Genomic DNA, 15,308 nt, shown 5'->3' on the forward strand with positions numbered 1-15,308 from the left:
CCACTCCTCCACTCCATTTTCTGGCCAAACTATGGATTTAGGGCAGAGGTTCTCACCCGGCCAGTCATTTTTTCAGGATATCCACACTGACTATGTATGAGATAAAATGTATCTCCCTCATATGCGAATCTATCTCATGCACATTCATTGTACTTTCCAAATGTCATGTCAGGACAGGCTTTGAGTTTTGGCTCAGCTAAGGCCAGCCAGGTTGTTTACACCAGGGTTCTTTTTTTTCTTGGGAGTACCCAGTGGTCCTGAGTCATGACACCTTTTCCGATGCCAGTTTAAACTGACCCATGGTCCCTAGTATCAATGGAGAGCAGGCTCTGCGCACCTCAACTGCACAGAGAGTACACCCCACCCCCCACCCCCATGGGGGAAGCAGTGTCAATCCCCACAGGACACTGTGGAGGTACATCAGAAGGAATGGATCTTCAGAATCTTAGCCGAGATTGGGTGGCAGAGCCGGTGGTGGGAGGCGGGGCAGGTTGTTGGGAGGCGGGGGTAGTGCTGGGCAGACTTCTACAGTCTGTGCCCTGAAAATGACAGAAACAAATCAAGGTAAGGTATACACAGAAAGTAAGCACATATGAGTTTATCTTGTTGGGCAGACTGGATGGACCGTGCAGGTCTTTTTCTGCCGTCATCTACTATGTTACTATGTTATGTTACTATGATGCAGCCAGCACACAATAGCTCAGACCCTGCAAAATGTGGGAGACACAGCTGGTGAGCTGTCCAAACAATAAAGATAAAATATATTTTTTTTTAACTTTTGGTTTACTGATTGGAATATGCCATGTTTGGGAATATGAATGTGCAGTCTCTCTAATATCTTTATATTTTGCATATTACGGGAGGAAATGCAGTTCTAAATCTATTTCTCCAGTTTTATATAGCAGGCAGAATCCAGATTCTTGGGGTTTGTAGTTCAGGTTTTTGTCTGCACCCTTGTGTTTCTAATATGTGGCCATTTATTTGTGAAGACTTCATCCATATTATGTGACCAAAGAGTGGTATTTTCTGAGCTTGTAATTTCTGTGTTGATATTTGTAACAGTCTGGCCTGTTCTCTTTTCCAAACAAGCAGTGTGTTCTAAGGGTGTATTATTTACAAGGTTGCCTTTCATGGGCATACAATTGAGGGGACAGGTCCCTCCATTCTCCCCTTGCCCCTTTTGGATGACCCTGCATGTGAATACTGACACCTTTTTTGCGAAAAAGGCAGTGATATATACAGTTAAAATTGATTATATCCCCCCCCCCCCCCTCCATAAAAGTTGTCTTTTTATATTTTCAATATTAACTTAAGAAGCTTGAATTTGAGAAAAGAGATACATCTTCAGGTTTCTGTCACAGGTGTTATACACAACATTATGTTAATTAAAAAAAAAAAACATTTTCCATTTTCAACAACGTTATAAATCTCTCTAAGAAGATGGAAGCCTACTTCCTGTATCTCGTGTCCTATGGAGGATGTTCCTAGTATCCAGGAGCTGGCCTGACCACTAGGGCAGCACAATTTGTGGGGCAACAGCACCACAGTAGTCAATGGCCAGTGTAGGGTCTTGAGTGCCCATGTATGCTCAAGGCCCACCATCTCCAAACTTTTTGGAGAGGGGGGGATCCATGCTCAAGGCCCTGCGCCAGCCAAGATGTATTCTATAGGTGCACTGACTGCTATGTTGGTGCCACCCTGGAGGGGGTACGAAAGGGAAGAGAAGCTGCTGAACACCTTGGGGTGAAGAGGCGGGAAGGAAAAATGCTGGACCCCACTAGGGATAGAGTAAGGGAGATGCTGTGCTGGTGTCATGTCCCCTACCTCAACGCAAGCGGCGTCCTCAGGCTGCGCGGTGTCCCGTCGACACGCACACTTGACTGGCACTGCCTGAGCCATGTGTGTCTGGTCCTCTCTGGGTTTGTTCAGAGAGCGGTGGTTGCAGGCTCCTTAATTGCTTTGCTTCCATGCACCTGTTTCTGCTCTCTCTCTCTCTCTCTCTCTGTCTGGCTTCCAGGCTCCTTGATTGCTTTGCTTCTACTCACCTGGGTCTGTTTTTCCTCTGCCTGGCTTCCCTTGCTTCTCTCCTATTGGTCTTCCTGTTCCTCCTTCCCTTGCTCTGCCTGCTGACTTTTGCCTGTACCTGGATTACTCTCTTGCCTGCCGCCTGCCTGCTAACTTTCGCCGTACCTGGATTACTCTCTTGCCTGCCGCCTGCCTACTGACTGCCACTTGTACCTGGATTACTCTCTTGACCTGCTGCCTGCCTGGCCAATACATTCATCACCCCGCACCTAGGGGCTCAACCTCTGGGGAATGGCGGTCAGCGCAGGTGAAACCCGGGGTTTCCAGCCGCCAAGCAGAACCTGGTCTGAGTACAGGGCTCAGCAGCGCTCTACTTGGTACAAGAACTCACAAGTCTGACAGCTGGACACCATGAGAGGGGGAGTAGGGAAAGAGAGAGGTATATATATGTATGTACATCTTTGGGGAAGGGAAGAGAAAGGGAGATGCTGGACTACAGAGGGGTAGGGAAGGGAAGGAGAAAGAGGCTGGCTGTGAATGGGGTAGGGAGAGGGCCTCGAGCTGCCCCACAGTAGGAGGGGCATAAAGTTGAAAGTTCACTTAGGATGTCAGATACCCTTGGGCTGGTCTTCTTTAGTGAAATAGAATTCCTAAAGAATCCTGCAGTGTGGACAGTGAATAAAAGAGAGCTATCCAATTGGCACCAGAAATCTGTAGGAGCCCAGAAGGAAAGAGGAAAGAAGGATTTCCAAAGAAAGATTCAAGCATTTGAAATGAGTCTTACAGAGTTGCCAAGTTACCTAGTTTCTAGAAGGATACTTTTTGACCAGCCCTGATTTTAAACTTACATCCCAAAATTGTGTGGAATTTGTACTCTCAATTCTACCCATTAAATTCAGTGCTGTAGGACCCGTGGAAGGGCATAATCGAAAGGGATGCCCAAGTTTTGATGATGTCCTCGCAAAACATCCCGATGGAGGGGCGGGGAACCCCGTATTATCAAAAAAGATGGATGTCCATCTTTCGTTTCGATAATACGGTCGGGGACGCCTAAATCTTGAAATTTAGGTCGTCCTTAGAAATGGTCGTCTCTAGACTTGGTCGTTTCTGATTTTCTGTGATAATGGAAACCAAGGACGCCCATCTCAGAAACAACCAAATGCAAGCCCTTTGGTCGTGGGAAGAGCCATTTCTAGTGCACTGGTCCCCCTGACATGCCAGGACACCAAGCGGGCACCCTAGGGGGCACTGCAGTGGACTTCATAAATTGCTCCCAGGTGCATAGCTCCCTTACCTTGAGTGCTGAGCCCCCCAAAACCCACTCCCCACAACTGTACACCACTACCATAGCCCTACGGGTGAAGGGGGGCACCTACATGTGGGTACAGTGGGTTTCTGGTGGGTTTTGAAGGGCTCACATTTACCACTACAAGTGTAACAGGTAGGGAGAGGGATGGGCCTGGGTCCTCCTGCCTGAAGTGCACTGCACCCACTAAAACTGCTCCAGGGACCTGCATACTGCTGTGATGGAGCTGGGTATGACATTTGAGGCTGGCATAGAGGCTGGCAAAAAATATTTAAAAAGTTTTTTTTAGGGTGGGAGGGGATTGGTGACCACTGGGGGAGTAAGGGGAGGTCATCCCCAATTCCCTTCGGTGGTCATCTGGTCAGTTTGGGCACATTTTTGAGGCTTAGTTGTAAAAGAAATGGACCAAGTAAAGTCACCCAAGTGCTCTTCAGGGACGCCCTTCTTTTTTCCATTATCGGTCAAGGATGCCCATGTGTTAGGCACACCCCAGTCCCACCTTCGCTAAGTTTCCGACACACCCCCGTGAACTTTGGTCATCCCCTCAACAGAAAGCAGTTGAGGACACCCAAAATCGGCTTTTCATTATGCCGATTTGGGCTACCCTGGGAGAAGGACACCAATCTCCCGATTTGTGTCGAAAGATGAGCGCCCTTCTCTTTTGAAAATAAGCCTGAAAGTGGTGAACTGGATTGGAAACTGGTTGACCAACAGGTGGCAGAGGGTGGTGGTAAATGGAATCCACTCAGAGGAAAGGAAGGTGAGGGGTCGATACTGGGGCCGATTCTGTTTAATATATTTGTGAGATACATTGCTGAAAGGTTAGAGGGAAATTTTTGCCTTTTTGTGAATGACACGAAGATAGCAAGTAGAGTGGATACCCCGGAGGGAGTAGAAACCATGAGAAGAGATCTCCAAAAATTAGAAGAATATATAAGTACATAAGTAATGCCATACTGGGAAAAGACCAAGGGTCCATCGAGCCCAGCATCTTGTCCACGACAGCGGCCAATCCAGGCCAAGGGCACCTGGCAAGCTTTCCAACGTACAAACATTCTATACATGTTATTCCTGGGATTTTGGATTTTTTCCAAGTCCGTTTAGTAGCGGTTTATGGACTTGTCCTTTAGGAAACCGTCCAACCCCTTTTTAAACTCTGCTAAGCTAACCGCCTTCACCACATTTTCCAGCAATGAATTCCAGAGTTTAATTACACGTTGGGTGAAGAAAAATGTTCTCCGATTTGTTTTAAATTTACTACACTGTAGTTTAATCGCATGCCCCCTAGTCCTAGTATTTTTGGAAAGCGTGAACAGACGCTTCACATCCACCTGTTCCACTCCACTCATTATTTTATATACCTCTATCATGTCTCCCCTCAGCCGTCTCTTCTCCAAGCTGAAAAGCCCTAGCCTCCTTAGTCTTTCTTCATAGGGAAGTCGTCCCATCCCCACTATCATTTTAGTCGCCCTTCGCTGCACCTTTTCCAATTCTACTATATCTTTCTTGAGATATAGTCTGGCAGTTAAATTTTATCACAATATATTTCTCTGGGGTATCGACACACAGTAAAGTTGAGAGAAGCATAATGGACCAGTTTAGATGCAATTTGTTTTGTTTTCAGTTAAAGTTCTCCTGAGGATGCCTTAATGGGCGAAACATGGACACCATGTAGAGAACCAAGATTTTGAACAAAGTTGAAAAATACATCACATTGGGAGTGTATGGTCACGTTTTCATTGTTTTTGGATCCTTCTCCAGAGAAGCACTGATTGGCTATAAGACAAGACAAGCACCTCTCCTGTAGATAAGTGAAAGATTTGATGATTTATGGTTGATGTTTTATGTACATCTAAAATTAGTAGAGTACATTGAGCATAGACTTTTCAGGCCAGCATTACGGCAGGCAGGGTTAGACTCAGTGCAATGAAGGCAGGAGAAGTGTATTATAGAGGAGATGGATCCTATACTGAATAATGCACTTGATCTGAGCACTACACATAAAAATTTTAAAAAAAGATTTTTTTTAATAGTATATACAAGCTTATAGGTTTCTTCATATAGTTTAGTTAAAATTTAATGCTAAGAAGTGCAGAGTGATGCCCTTGAGGTGCAGAAATTCAATGGAGTTGTGCCAGCTAGGAGGAGAGAGATTGATAAGCACAGTTCAGGAGAAGGACCTTGGGGTGATGGTGTCCGAGGATCTTAAGGTGACGGAACAATGCGACAAGGTGGTGGCCATGGCCAGAAGGATGCTAGGCTGCAGAGACAGGGGTATAACTAGCAGAAGAAAGGAAGTGTTGATGCCCCTGTACAAGTCATTGGTGAGGTCCCACTTGGAATATTGTGTTCAGTTTTAGCGGCCGTATCTTGCTAAGGAAGTAAAAAGGCTTGAAGTGGTTCAGAGAAAAGTGACCAAAATGATATGGGGTTTGTGTTGCAAAATGTATGAGGAGACAAACCTTTTCCAGAGACGGGAAGGTGGTAGAATTAAAGGGCATGAATTGAGGTTGTGGGAGGGGCGACTCAGGAATAATGTCAGGAAGGACTTTTTCACGGAGAGGGTGGTAGATACCTGGAATGCCCTCCTGCGGGAGGTGGTGAAGATGAATATGGGAACAGAATTCAAAAATGTGTGGGATAACACAAAGGAATCCTGTATAGAAGGAATGCAACCAAACAAACTTAGCGGTGATTAGATGAAAACACCAATGATTAGATGAAAACACCAATAATTAGGAAGTGAAGCCAGTGCTGGGCAGACTTCTACAGTCTGTGCCCTGAAAATGGCAAGGACAAATCAAGTATGCATATCGTCAGTGCCATAGTGAGGGCTAATGGCACCCGGGGCGGGTCGCCGCTGCGCCCCCCCCCCCCCCCCCGGGTGCAGCACAGCGCGACCCCCCCCTTCTGCGGCGCACCCCCCTCGGAGCGCAACCCCCCCCCCCGGACCTCATTCTTACCTGTGGGAGGGCCGATCCGCCCCGAGTGCACGTCACTCGGAGCTGCGTCGGCCCCCGCTGGTTCCCTGCTCTCTCTGCCCCGGAACAGGAAGTAACCTGTTTCGGGGCAGAGAGAGCAGGGAACCAGCGGGGCCGGCACCCCCGAGCGCATGCACCCGGGGCGGACCGCCCCTCCCGCCCCCCCCCCCTTCCTACGCCACTGCATATCATACCTTATACTATGAGTTTATCTTGTTGGACAGACTGGATGGACCGTACAAGTCTTTATCTACTGTCATCTACTATGTAGTCTACTATGCCATAATGTGTACTGTTCTGTGGATACTTTTACTGCTATTGTCTATTGCCTATATCTGGATTATTCTGGCTGTATACCACCTTGGGTAAATTTCTTCAGACAGGCAGTAAATAAATACTAATAACCAATCATTCAACATCCTAAGAAGGCAGGTGCATATGCCCTGATAGAATGAAACACACACAAACATAGCAAGCTATAGGGCCCTTTTACCAAGCTGCACTAAAAGAGGCTATGCACTATGATGTCCTCACGCTGAGGACACTTTTAGCGCGGCTGTAAAATGGCCACATTTCCATTTTTTCCATTAATTCCCAGTTAGCATGTGGTTATTGGCCATTAGCATGTGAGCACTTACTACTACTACTACAAATCATTTCTATAACGCTACCAGTCGTACACAGCGCTTCACAATTGAACATGAAGAAAAGACAGTCCCTGCTCAAAAGAGCTTACAATCTAATCAGGACAGACAGACAGGACAAATAAGAGATAAGGGTAGGACAGACAGATAGGACACATAGGGAAAAGGGACTATTGAAGAGAGGAGGACAAGATAAGGTTACGAGCAGGTGACAAGTTAGGAATTAAAAGCAGCATCAAACAGGTAGGCCTTTAGCCCGGATTTGAAGGCGGCCAGGGATGGAGCTTGACATAATGGCTCAGGAAGTCTATTCCAGGCATAAGGTGCGGCGAGATAAAAGGAACGGAGTCTGGAGTTAGCGATGGAGGAGAAGGGTGCAATTAGGAGAGATTTGCCTAGTGAACGGAGTTCCTGGGAAGGAGTGTAGGAAGAGATGAGAGTGGAGAGGTAGTGAGGGGCAGCAGAGTGAATGCACTTATAGGTTAATAAGAGGAGCTTGAACTGTATACGGAAACGTATAGGGAGCCGGTGAAGTGACTTCAGACTTACTGACACTTATTTAATAGGTGGAAAGGGCTCATGTGCTAATCGGTTGGCATGCATCAATGTAGCTGCGCTAACCAATTAGCGCTGGGCACACCTACTTTCTGCACCCAAACAAGCCCCGAATGCTAAAAAATACAACGTATTTTTTTATCGCTGGGAAAGCATACACAAATGCTAGAACTACCCCTGGGTGTCAGAGCAGGCTCCATGGTATTGTATTTTGGCACGTGGGAAGCACGCGGTTACTGCTTACCATAGCTTAGTAAAAGGACCCCTACCTACCAAGAAGTAACGAATTATAAAAGCAGTTAATTTTTATGCCATCTCTCAGAGTATATATTACTTACAATTTTGTTTGATGCATTTATCAGATTAATTCAGTATAGACTATTTGCAATACTCCTAAAAAGGATATACTGTCAGCATGGTATATATTCTTCAAGAAAAGGGGGAAAAAAAACTATTCTTGTGAACGAGAAGCATTTTCTATGCTTGAAGGCTGTTAATTGAACTCTGACTGCTGCTAAGTGGATGCTTGAACAATCAGACCTATTCAGCAGATAACAACAGAGGATGAGGTAAGCAGTGAAGTGATTACGCTTCCAAAACCATAATTTATTTTCGTTCCTTTTTTTTTTTTAAAGACCTGAGTAAAGCAACAATGCTTCACACGACTGTTAAAAATATCAACTTTCTTGACTGTTTTCACCCAAATCTCTCTTTTCTCTGATATTGAATGTTAATAGAAGGGAGTGTAGCTCCTCCATTAGCCCTCAGTAATACACAGAAATAAGGGTCAACAAACAAGTTATGTGAGAGTTCATTATTGGACCCTACTACTACTACTACTATTTAGCATTTCTATAGCGCTACAAGGCGTACACAGCGCTGCACAAACATAGAAGAAAGACAGTCCCTGCTCAAAGAGCTTACAATCTAATAGACAAAAAATAAAGTAAGCAAATCAAATCAATTAATGTGTACAGGAAGGAGGAGAGGAGGGTAGGTGGAGGCGAGTGGTTACAAGTGGTTACGAGTCAAAAGCAATGTTAAAGAGTTGGGCTTTCAGTCTAGATTTAAAGGTGGCCAAGGATGGGGCAAGACGTAGGGGCTCAGGAAGTTTATTTCAGGCGTAGGGTGCAGCGAGACAGAAGGCGCGAAGTCTGGAGTTGGCAGTAGTGGAGAAGGGAACAGATAAGAAGGATTTATCCATGGAGCGGAGTGCACGGGAAGGGATGTAGGGAAGGACGAGTGTGGAGAGATACTGGGGAGCAGCAGAGTGAGTACATTTATAGGTTAGTAGAAGAAGTTTGAACAGGATGCGAAAACGGATAGGGAGCCAGTGAAGCGACTTGAGGAGAGGGGTAGTATGAGTAAAGCGACCCTGGCGGAAGACGAGACGGGCAGCAGAGTTTTGAACCAATTGGAGAGGGGAGAGGTGACTAAGTGGGAGGCCATCAAGAAGCAGATTGCAGTAGTCTAAACGAGAGGTGACAAGGGTGTGGATAAGGGTTTTGGTAGAGTGCTCAGAAAGAAAGGGGTGAATTTTACGAATGTTGTAAAGAAAGAAACGACAGGTCTTGGTGATCTGCTGGATATGAGCAGAGAAGGAAAGAGAAGAGTCAAAGATGACCCCAAGGTTTCGAGCTGAGGAGACAAGGAGAATGAGAGAGCCATCAACAGAAATAGAAAACGGGGGGGGGGGGGGTAGTGGGGAGGTGGGTTTGGGGGGAAAAATGAGAAGCTCGGTTTTGGTCATGTTTAATTTCAGGTGGCATTGAGACATCCAGGCAGCAATGTCAGACAAGCACGCTGAAACTTTGGTTTGGATGCAAGGTGAGATATCAGGGGTAGAAAGGTAGATTTGGGAGTCAATGGCAATGGCATCAGCGTGCTGGTTTTCTGCGCACCAAGGCCCTCTTTTCAGCAGGTAAAAGGCCTTTAAAAAAAAGGAAATGGCCACCTAGTAAGTTAACCACTTCCTGCATTGTCATTTCCTGGGTGAGCCCTTACTACCACCCATTTAGGAGGTGGTAAGGGCTCCTGTGCTAACTAGGCGGTAACTGGGCAGCACACAGCACTACCCAGTTACCGTCAGGTAATCCCTCATCAGTAAAAAGTTTAAATATTATTGAAGCACCAGAAATGGCATGTGGTGGGGACAGGCACTACCGCCAGGCTCCTGCAGTAGCTCAGCAGTAGCGCCAGCTTGCCACACTTTAGTAAAAGGGCCCCTTAATTTCTCTGTGATTAGTTTTGAAGGTTAGCCCCCTTTCATTAAGTCACAGATGTAATAATTGACCCAGTAGAACGTTATCATCTACAAGTATTGTACCTGTTATGGTTTTTGTCATTTATTTGTTGATAATTTGTACCTACATAAGTATATAAGCATGGCTATGTTGGAAGAGACTGAAGGTCCATTCAAGGCCAGCATTCTGCTTCCAACAGTGACCAATCAAGGTCACAAATACCTGGCAGAATCAGAAAAAGAGTAGATTTCATGCAGCATATTCCGGGAATAAGCTGTGGATTTCTCCAAGTCCGCTTCAATAATGGTTTATGGACTTTTCTTCCAAGAAAATGTTTTTTTCCAAGAACTTTTTTTAAACCTGCTATGCTTCTGGCTTTTACCACAGTCTTTGGCAACAAATTCCAGAGCTTCATTATATGTTGAGTGAAGAAATATATTTTCTTATTTTGTTTTAAATGTACTACTTGGGATCTTTGCTGTGTGCCACCTCTCTTGGAAAGAGAAAACAAGCAAGTTGTGTCTACCAATTTCACCCTACTCATTATTTAACAGACCTCTATCATATCTCTCCTCAGCCATCTCTTTTTCAAGCTGAAGAGCCCTAGTCTCTAATCATTCCTCATAGGGAAGTTGTCCCATCCCCTTTATCATTTTGGTTGCTCTTCTTTAATTCAGCTATATCTTTTTTGAGATGTAGCGACCACAATATTTGAGGAGTGGTCGCACGATGGAGCAATTTAGAGGCATTATTATATTCTCTATTTTATCTCCATTCCGTATCTAATGAGTTCTAACATTCTATTTGCTTTCTTTGCCACTACCGCACACTGTGCACAGGATTTCAGCATATCCTCAGCGCTGACACCTAGATCCTTTTCCTGGGTGGTGATTCCTAATGTGGAACTGTGCATCATGTATCTATAGTTTAGGTTACTGTTCTCTATGTGCAACACTTTGAGTTTGTACTTTATCACATTAAATGTCATCTCCCAGTCTAGTAAGGTCTTCTTGCAATTTCTCACAGTCGTTTTGTGGGTTAACAACTTTGAATACATTTGCATGATTAGGAAATGTGATTTCCTCACTTGTTAGTCCAGGTTATTTATAAATATGTTAAAAAGCAGCGGCTCCATCAGAGATCCCTGGGAAGCCCATTAGTCTCCTCTCAATTGACGATACTGATCATTTGATCCTACTCTCTGTTTCTATCTTTTAACCAGTTCTCAATCCACAATAGGCCATTGCCTCCTATCCCATGGCTCTCGTGAGGTACTTGTCAAATGCTTTCTAAAAATCCTGATACACTGTGGTGGTAATGTTAGAATTATTCTTTAAACATGGATATCCCAGTACATCCATTTCTAAATCCCCAAAACATATAAAGCACAATTTTAGGACAGGAGAAAAACATGGATGCAGCAAACACATCAAAAATGGAGGCATGTTGGGGTCATTTAGGGGACAAACCTAAGTAGCATGTCACCGTGCAGGGAACGCTTGGCAAATGTCAGGAATTACACCACCTATAAAGAGCAAATACGTGCCACTGCAGCATCTCTTTGTGAACGTCTGCGTTGGTGCTGATTGGAGAAGAGCTGATGTGAGAGTCTGTAAGCCCGTTTTCCGTCTCTCCACCCAGATCAGTTTGGTTTTCACCCCTATTATTCCCACCCATGCCACAATCCCTCTGGTGCCCATCTCTCACCCTTCTCTCCTACTACTCCTTCCCATACCCACGTGTGAGCTCCCTCTACATCCATTCCTGCTACTGCCCCAACTGGAAAAGGTACAGCGAAGGGCGACGAAAATGATAGTGGGGATGGGACGACTTTCCTATGAAGAGAGGCTGAGAAGGCTAGGGCTTTTCAGCTTGGAGAAGAGACGGCTGAGGGGAGATATGATAGAAGTGTATAAAATAATGAGTGGAATGGATCGGGTGGATGTGAAGCGACTGTTCACGCTATCCAAAAATACTAGGACTAGAGGGCATGAGTTGAAGCTACAGTGTGGTAAATTTAAAACGAATCGGAGAAAATTTTCTTCACCCAACGTGTAATTAGACTCTGGAATTCGTTGCCGGAGAACGTGGTACGGGCGGTTAGCTTGACGGAGTTTAAAAGGGGTTAGATAGATTCCTAAAGGACAAGTCCATAGACCGCTATTAAATGGACTTGGAAAAATTCCGCATTTTTAGGTATAACTTGTCTGGAATGTTTTTACGTTTGGGGAGCGTGCCAGGTGCCCTTGACCTGGATTGGCCACTGTCGGTGACAGGATGCTGGGCTAGATGGACCTTTGGTCTTTCCCAGTATGGCACTACTTATGTACTTATGAGTCTCTCACTGTCTGATTTGCCCTGCTATCAATCCCTTGCCCTATGTGCAATCTGTGTCTCTATGTGTGTGCAAGTGAGGTAGTTACTGTGAGTAGTGACCTGTTGTCAATGTCAACACCAGTGTCTGTGCTGCTACACTGTGCATCAGTCTGAGTGCTGGTGGTGGGAGTTGTTGGCCATGAGTCACAAGAGCATTAGGGCTGGAGAGGCCATGCTGCATAAGGCACACCAAGAGAAGAGGAAAGTCAACAGGCCATGTTCTTACCACAAGATATATAGGCCTAGGACACATTTCGAGACTTCACTGAGGTGTGGATAGGATGTGCTTGCTTCGACAAGACAGCCATTCACCATCTCTGCCAAGTTGGAGCCCTCCTTCACACCATCACTCACAGGGGCCTATCTGTGGCCGTGCACCTCAAAGTTACCTCTGCACTAGCGTTCCTCCACACTAGCAGTTTCCAGACTATCCTGGCAGCCACTACAGGCCTCAGCCAGTCAAACATCTCCCAGTGCATTATACAATTCCTCACAGTCCTCCTCCCACACACCACTCCCCCAGATTCAACAGCAGAGAGTACACAATGACCCAGTTCTTATGATATAGCCCATTTCCCCTCTGACCTCAGTGTTATTCACTGCATCCATGTGGCCCTCAGGCCCCCCAAACTGAGAGCCCACCTACTGCAACAGAAAGGCTTTCCAATCTCTCAATATACAAGTAGTGTGCAACACACAGGGGGTGATCACTGATGCCTACCCATGCTTCCCTGGATCCTGCCATGACTCATACATCCTGGCATACTCAGGGATACATGACTTCCAAAGGTCCTCCTGCAATTTTTCACAACCCGCATGTGTTTTAACAACTTTGAATGGCTTTGTGTGCAAATTTAATCACCTCACTTGTCATTCGCATTTCCAGATCACTAATAAATATGTTAAATAGCACTAGTCCCGGTGCAGATCCCTGGCACACTCCACTATTTACCCTTTTCCACTGAGAGAATTGGCTATTTAACCCTACCCTCCATTTTCTGTCCGTCAACCAATTCCTGATCCACAACAGACCATTATCTCCTATCCCGTGGGTTTTTAATTTTCTCAGGAGTCTCTCATGAGGCACTTTGTCAAACGCTTTCTGAAAATCTAGATATACTGCATCAACCAGCTCACTTTTAACCACATGTTTATTCACTCATTCAAACAAATGAAGTAAATTGGTGAGGAAAGACTTCCCTTGGTTGAACTCATGTTGACTCTATCCCATTAAGTCATGTTTGTCTATGTGTTCAGTGATTTTATTCTTTACAAAATTTCCACTATTTTGTCTGGCATGGACATCAGGTTTACTAGTCTGTAATTTCCCATATCACCCCTGGATCCCTTTTTAAAAATAGGCTCCACATTGACCACCCTCCAACCTTCAGGTACTATGGCCAATTTTAATGACAAGTTACAGATCACTAACAGCAGATATGCAATTTCATATTGGAGTTCTTTCAGCACCCTGGGGAGTATACCAACCAATCCAAGTGATTTACTACTCTTTAATTCATCAATTTGGCTTAACACATCTTCCAGGTTCACCAAGATCTCTTTCAGCTCCTCTATATCATCACCCTTGAAAACCATCTCTGGTACAGGAGATCTCTTACATCTTCTTCAGTGAAGACCGAGGCAACAAAGGATTCATTCAGCCTCTCTGCTATGGCCCTGCCCCCCCTGAGTGCCCCTTTTACTCCTTAATGATCTAACGGTTCCACAGATATACCTAAAAAAGTTATTGCTATGAGATTGTGTCTCCAAGGCAAGTTTCTCTTCATATACTCTTTTGACCTTCTTTATCAATGCTTTGCATCTAACTTGCCTTTACTTATGTTGCTTCTTGATTTTGTCATTCTGACCTTTTTTTTCCATATTCTGAAAGATGTTCTTTTGGCTCTAATAGCCTCTTTCACTTCTCCCTTTAACCATGCTGGCTGTAGTTTGCTCATCTTTCCACCTTTATTAATACGTGGAATACATCTGGTCTGGGCTTCCAAAATAGTATTTTTAAACAGCCATACCTAATTTAACATCCTAACCTTTGCAGGTGAGCCCAACCATTTTCCTCATTTTATCAGTTACCTTTTTGAAAATTAAATGCTGCTACTGATTTCCCGACTGCACTCCAGTTATTAAGTCATATTTGATCATGTTATAATTGCCGTTTCCCACGCAGACCCAGCACCGTTACCTCTTGTACTAAGTCCTGCATTCTATTAAAATAGCTCCCCCTCTTGTCAGTTCCTGAACCGGTTGCTCCAAGAAGTCATTTATTATGTCTAGGAATTTTACCTCCCTAGCACTCCATGAGGTGACATTTAACCAGTTAATATTCGTGTAATTGAAATCTCTCAAGCCAGTAAACTTTGAGGGACTCAAACTGCTGCTAAACTTCCCTCAGCCACCCTAGCTCTGGAGCCTCATGGTCAGCACCACTGGCCTCTGGACATGGGACAGCCAGCTCCAGGAGCTAAGAGGGCAGCAGTAGCTGCAGGACCAAACCTGGCACAGGATGCCTTGTGTCCATCCCCTGCAGCTGATGTCCCCCAGGCTCCCCTGGTGGTGGTGGGATGGGCCCTAGTAGCAGTATTGGGCCCAAAGAACTCCCCACCCCCTAGTCCCCACCTCCCCCTTCTCATCCTCCTCCAAAGGCTCCAGTAGTAGATGGAGTCCAAGTCATCTGTGGTGCCCCTCTGTAACCCCTTCTGGGATGCTCTCTCAGTCCTCCTCTTCCTTTTCCAGGTCTGATGTTGAAGAGCTCTTTTTCTGTTCTTCTTTCTCCTCCTCCTCAACATTCATCACAGCTGTGGGAAAAAGCAACTCAGTCTTTGGGAAAGGGTGCATGACACATTTCATGAACACGTTAACAGAATGCAACACTGGTTCTAATAACCCAGCCTTCTACCTTCCCATGCCTCATCTCTGCCCACTCACAGGTACCTCCTGTAATGCATTTGCTGTCAGCATAGGAAGCAGCTGTGTGGGTATAAGTGGGTGCTGAATAGAGGCTGGGGTATAAGTGAGTGTTGAATAGATACTGACCTAAACCAGTGGTTTTGGTTCCGACTGAAAACCGAACTTGCAGTCGAAATCCGCAGCTCAGTTTCAGGTGGAACCAGAACCGAAATTGTCGTCCCCCCCCCCCCCCCCCCCCCCACACACACACACA

At 45.4% G+C, this 15,308-nt stretch overlaps 1 protein-coding gene across 1 annotated transcript in view; it reads right to left on the minus strand.

Annotated features, from left to right (window-relative positions):
- Positions 1 to 14,915: 14,915 nt before the first annotated feature.
- Positions 14,916 to 15,308, minus strand: part of PDP2 (pyruvate dehyrogenase phosphatase catalytic subunit 2) — a 30,751-nt gene continuing 30,358 nt past the window's right edge. The window contains exon 3 of the mRNA XM_030204467.1: positions 14,916 to 14,943. The gene's annotated coding sequence lies outside the window, so the exon portion shown is untranslated. The remainder of the gene's footprint in view (positions 14,944 to 15,308) is intronic.

Source organism: Microcaecilia unicolor, chromosome 5, assembly GCF_901765095.1.
Source record: "Microcaecilia unicolor chromosome 5, aMicUni1.1, whole genome shotgun sequence".
NCBI classification, from domain to species: Eukaryota; Metazoa; Chordata; class Amphibia; order Gymnophiona; family Siphonopidae; genus Microcaecilia; species Microcaecilia unicolor.